The sequence below is a fragment of the Balaenoptera physalus genome (genome assembly GCF_965194825.1).
Source record: "Balaenoptera physalus genome assembly, chromosome: 15".
Classification (NCBI taxonomy): Eukaryota; Metazoa; Chordata; class Mammalia; order Artiodactyla; family Balaenopteridae; genus Balaenoptera; species Balaenoptera physalus.
The window spans coordinates 69188052-69194051 of NC_138894.1; the positions used below are offsets into that span (position 1 = coordinate 69188052).

The 6000-nt window shown below is 35.0% G+C and overlaps 1 long non-coding RNA gene across 1 annotated transcript in view; it reads left to right on the forward strand.

The window, feature by feature from the left end:
• The window catches only part of LOC309644272, a 118718-nt gene extending 113720 nt beyond the window's left edge, over positions 1–4998 (forward strand). Inside the window, exon 2 of the long non-coding RNA XR_014254336.1 lies at positions 4595–4998. This is a non-coding gene — a long non-coding RNA (uncharacterized lncRNA). The remainder of the gene's footprint in view (positions 1–4594) is intronic.
• The last annotated feature ends 1002 nt before the right edge of the window (positions 4999–6000 follow it).

Consider the following 6000-nt stretch of genomic DNA (forward strand, 5'->3'; position numbering starts at 1 on the left):
ATTTTGGTCTCAATTCGCAATCTTAGTGTTCTATGTTATTTTTCCTTTTCTTTCTTATCTATTTATATATTCTATTATTTTTCTTCTGTGTGCTTATAAGATGTACATTCTTTTACCATCCTCTCAGTGGTTACGTAGAGTATAGTATGCATCCTTAATTTATCAATGGCATGTTATTTGGCACCTTTACCCAGAAAATGCACTGGAACACTTTAATTTTCTCTATCCTCTTCCAACTTATATGTTATCATTTTCTTGTGTTTTATTTCATTTTATATTTTAATCTCAAGGCATTATTAATACTGATTTAGTCAGTCAATATGAATTTATATTTTCCTAAAAACTTGTTATTTTAATATTTCTTTTTCCTTTTTCCATCTCTGATCTTCCATATGGGATCATTATTTTTCTGCCTATAAAATATCTTTAGTATTTATTATAGTGTGGGTTTGATGAAGATAAATTCATATTTGTTTGTCTAAATTCTATTTATGGTAACCTTAATATTTTCACTTGGACTAGAATTTTACGTTATCTAAGTTCTCCCTCCCCAGCATTTTGAAGATATTCTATGTCTTCTGAATTTTATAGTTTTTGTTGAGGAGTCAGTGGGTACTCTAATTGTTGCTCCTTACAAGATAATCTCTTTGTCTCTCTGTCTGTCTCTCTTTCTTGTTCTTTCATCTCTTTTAAGCTGTTTTTAAGATTTACTTTTTGGTATTCAGTAATTTTGATATGATTGTCTATATTTATTTTTATTTTATTATTTTATCTTGCTGGAAGTTCTCAGTGTTTCTTGATTCTGTGACTTTATGTTTTTCATTATTTTTGGAAAAATTTCAGCTATAATCTCTTCACTGCTTCTTCTGTCTCACCCTCTCTTCTCTGCCACTCCAAATATATGTACATTAGACCTTATAATTATATGCTATATGTCTATTTCTTTTTTTATTTTTTAAGTGCTCTGCTCTCTTTATATTTCCTTTGAAGTATTTTTTTTCCTGATCTATGTTCTAGTTAACCAATTATCTCTTCAGCTGTGTTTAATCTGGCTATTAAACCCATGCATTGATTCCTTATTTTGGTTATTTTTTTTTTCAGTTCTAAAATTTACATTTGGTGCTCTTTCAATAGTTTTAAATTTTACACTAAAATTTTAAATCTAGTCTTTTATGTCTTGAACACAGTAAGTGTAGTTTTTTAAAAGTCTGTCTATGATGATTTGAGTATATTGAGCTCTTGTGGGTCTTTTTATGTTGTCTGTTTTTTCTGTTGTTTTTGTTCATGGTGTCCTATCTCTTCATCCTCAGATGGCTTGTCATTTATGATTATATACCAGACATTATATTTGCAAAATTGTTTGTAGAAATAATGTGTGACCTAATATAATGTTATCTCCTTCCAGAGAAGGATTTATAGTTTGCTGCTGCTGAATACCTGAGGGTACTGCCAATTTAGGAACATTTTAATCCAGCGTTAGAGATTAAAATGATTTGAAACTGAGCTGTAGTCCCTGTGAAGACCTGTCTACTTTCTCCTTCTAGTTCACTCTTACTCCTAGTTGTAACCCTTTTGTGGTTCCAATCCAAAGGAAGGAAGAATGACCAGGGCTTCCATTGTAGGTTACAGTTTCTGATCTCTATCCCTTTAGCCCCCAAGGATGATCTAAACACTTCTCACCTTCTCAGCCATGTTCTCTGAAGTTGACAAGTGTTACCAAAGAAAAGGAGCGAGCTTTAAAAGCTGGATTCACTTTCCTGGGTGTCTGTACTCTCCCATGTCAAGTCCTCATGGTTCACTATTTCATTACCTCTCTGATGTCTATTTTTTTCAACTATTGCAAGTGGGAAAGTTGGTTTGAATTACTTAGTATGCTATTACCAGAGGTGGCTGTCTCAATGATTATGTATGTATAATTTTTTTGCCCAGATAATTTATTTTATGGGCTTTCCCAGAGTGTCATAGTCCCTTTATTAGTATACCTAGGAATATGTGAAATACTAGGCATACTCTAACCAAGAGTTATATTAATATTTTATTCTCATATTAAAAACTTAGATATAAGATACAAGTGCTATAGTCTGCATCTAGATACTTGAGAATTCCTGGAAATCAGAGACTTTAAGCTTAACTCACCTCACCTTGAAGTGATTATGTAAGCCCTCTTAAGCTGGTATGTCAAACTAGGAGGTGCAATGTGTTTATGTTTCCAGGCTGCCCATCTTCCCAAATTTCCAAAGATCCCTTTATGTGCACTGACTTCTGTTCCCCTCAGAAGTCTAACTGAATACATCCTCAAAGGAACATATAGCACAACAATTTCAGGGCTAGCCTTCATATATGTAATAAATCTTAGCGTAGGAATATCCACTGAAATCTATACCAGTTAACCTTCTTGCTCTCCTTTCTACTATCACTGAGTCTAACTCCCCACTGGCTTATAGAACTCTCAATGTTTTTTTTTTTTCATTCTAAGAATTCATAGATAACACAGTAGTCACTGCTTGCCCACTCTAGTTTTAAATAAAAATCACCAACATTCTATTTAATTTTATCAGAAGAGAGGGCAACTATTTCTCTTACTGGCCTTTACCACCTTGTTTCTCTCTCCTCTATGACTTTTACTTAACCCAAGAAAGACATTTCTGGTCCCCACTATCATCTGCTCTTTATTTTTTGGCCAGTTCTCTGAGACCCTTACTTCCAAAACTTCTCCAGCATCCACATATTACAAAATCAAACAAGAAACAAAGCAAGCAAGCAAGCAAACAAACAAACAACCCTAATACAAAACGCAACCATTCTCATTTATTTCCTTTCTTGTCTGAATGTTTTTAGTAGCCAGCGCCAAAGCATGGATAGAAGCTGAAGCATCCAATGCTTTAGTATAATCTCATCTGGGAGAGTCCACTGTTGCTTTTAACATAAATTACTGCCTATTTTGCAAATGATTAACATTTGTATCTCCAGGTTAGACTTCTCCTCTGAACTAAAGACCTGTATCTTCATCTATTCCTTGACATATCCTTTAGGTATTGCACAGGTACTTTAAACTCTACATTTCTAAAACCAAAATAATCTTTTCCCAAACCTCACTCTTTTCCAGTCATTCGTGTTTAAATAAATATCATAATTGCCCATTCCCTTTTTAAAAATGTATGTGAAGTTTTAAAAATATTAGTAGACTTTATTTCTTAGAGCAGTGTTTGATTTAAGGAAAAACTGAACAGAAAAATACAGAGAGTTCCCACATATTCCCTTTTCTCCTGCCCTCAGTTTATCCTGTTACTAATATATTGCAATGATGTGTTACATTTGTTACAGCTGATGAACTAATATCGATACATTATTATTAACTAAATTTCATAGTTTACATTAGGGTTGACTCTTTGTATTGTATAAATCCATGGGTTTTGCTAAATGTATGATACCATGTATCCGCCGTTGTGGTATCATACAGAATACTTACACTGCCCTGAAAATTCCCTGTGCTCTGCTTATGTATCCCTCCATCCCGTCTCCTCCTTCCCACCTCCCACAACCACTGATTTAATCTTTTTACTGTCTCCATAGTCTTAACCTTTTCCAGAATGTCATATAATGGGGATGAAAGATATGAAAAGTATGTTGCTTTTTTGGATTGGCTTCTTTCACTCAGCAATATGCATTTAAGGTTCCCTCATGTCTTTTTTGTAGCTTGATAGATCATTTCTTTTTATTGTTAAAATAATATTCTGTTGTATGGAAGTACCACAGTTTGTTTAGCCACTCACCTATTGAAGGACAGCTTGGTTGCTTCTAGTTTTGGTAATTATAAATAAAGCTTATAAAATTATAAATATTAGTGTGCAGGTTTCTATGTGGACATAATTGTTCAACTCATTTGGATAAATACCTAGGAACACAGTTGCTAGATCTAATGTTAAGACTAGGTTTAGCTTTGCTAGAAACTGCCAAACTGTCTGCCAAAGTGGCTGTGTCATTTGCATTCCTATCAGCAATAAATGAGAGTTCCTGTTGCTCCACATTCTTTCTAGCTTTTGGTGTTGCCATGTGTTGAATTTTAGCCATTCTAGTAGGTGTGCAGTGGTAATCTCACTGTTGACATCCATCTACGTTTTTTTCTTTTTTTTAACATCTTTATTGGAGTATAATTGCTTTACAGTGTTGTGTTAGTTTCTGCTGTATAATAAGGTGAATCAGCTATATGCATACGTATATCCACATATCCCCTCCCTCTTGCATCTCCCTCCCACCCTCCCTATCCCACCCCTCTAGGTGGTAGCAAAGGACCAAGCTGATCTCCCTGTGCCATGCAGCTGCTTCCCACTAGCTATCTATTTTATATTTGGTAGTGTATATATGTCAATGGCACTCTCTCACTTCCTCCCAGCTTTCCCTTCCCCCTCCCCGTGTCCTCAGGTCCATTCTTGACGTCTGTGTCTTTATTCCTGTCCTGCCCCTAGGTTCGTCAGAACCATTTTTTTTTTTTTAGATGCCATATATATGTGTTAGCATATGGTATTTGTATTTCTCTTTCTGACTTACTTCACTCTGTATGACAGACTCTAGGTCCATCTACCTCACTGCAAAGAATTCAATTTTGTTTCTTTTTATGGCTGAGAAATATTCCATTGTATATATGTGCCACATCTTCTTTATCCATTCATCTGTCAATGGACACTTAGGTTGCTTCCATGTCCTGGCTATTATAAAGAGTGCTGCAATGAACATGGTGGTACATGACTCTTTTTGAATTATGGTTTTCTCAGGGTATATGCCCAGTAGTGGGATTGCTGGATGATATGGTAGTTCTATGTTTAGTTTTGTAAGGAACCTCCATAATGTTCTACATAGTGGTTGTACCAGTTTACATTCCCACCAACAGTGCAGGAGGGTTCCCTTTTCTCCACACCCTCTCCAGCATTTATTGTTTGTAGATTTTTTGATGATGGCCATTCTGACTGGTGTGAGGTGATACCTCATTGTAGTTTTTTTTTTAAATTTTTGACTTTAATTTTTTTATACAGCAGGTTCTTATTAGTCATCAATTTTATACACATCAGTGTATACATGTCAATCCCAATTGCCCAATTCAGCACACCAACATCCCTACCCCCCCAAGGCTTTCCCCCCTTGGTGTCCATATGTTTGTTCTCTACATCTGTGTCTCAACTTTTGCCCTGCAAACCGGTTCATCTGTACCATTTTTCTAGGTTCCACATACATGCATTAATATACGATATTTGTTTTTCTCTTTCTGACTTACTTCACTCTGTATCTCATTGTAGTTTTGATTTGCATACCTCTAATGATTAGTGATGTTGAGCATCTTTTCATGTGTTTGTTGGCAATCTGTATATCTTCTTTGGACAAATGTCTGTTTAGGTCTTCTGTCCATTTTTTGATTGGGTTGTTTTTTTTTTGATATTGAGCTGCAGGGGGTGCTTGTATATTTTGGAGATTAATCCTTTATCAGTTGCTTCCTTTGCAAGTATTTTCTTGCATTCTGAAGGTTGTCTTTTCGTCTTGTTTATGGTTTCCTTTGCTGTGCAAAACCTTTTAAGTTTCCTTAGGTCCCATTTGTTTATTTTTGTTTTTATTTCCATTTCTCTAGGAGGTGGGTCAAAAAGAATCTTGCTGTGATTTATGTGATAGAGTGTTATGCCTATGTTTTCCTCTAACAGTTTTATAGTGTCTGGCCTTATATTTAGGTCTTTAATTCATTTTGAGGTTTTTTTTGTGTATGGTGTTAGGAAGTGTTCTAACTTCATTCTTTTACATGTAGCTGTAAAATGTTTACAGTTTTCTCAGCACCACTTATTAAAGAGGCTGTCTTTTCTCCACTGTATATTCTTGCCTCCTTTATCAAAGATAAGGTGACCATATTTGCATGGGTTTATCTCTGGGCTTTCTCTCCTGTTCCATTGATCTATATTTCTGTTTTTGTGTCAGTACCATACTGTCTTGATTACTGTAGCTTTGTAGTATAGTCTTAAG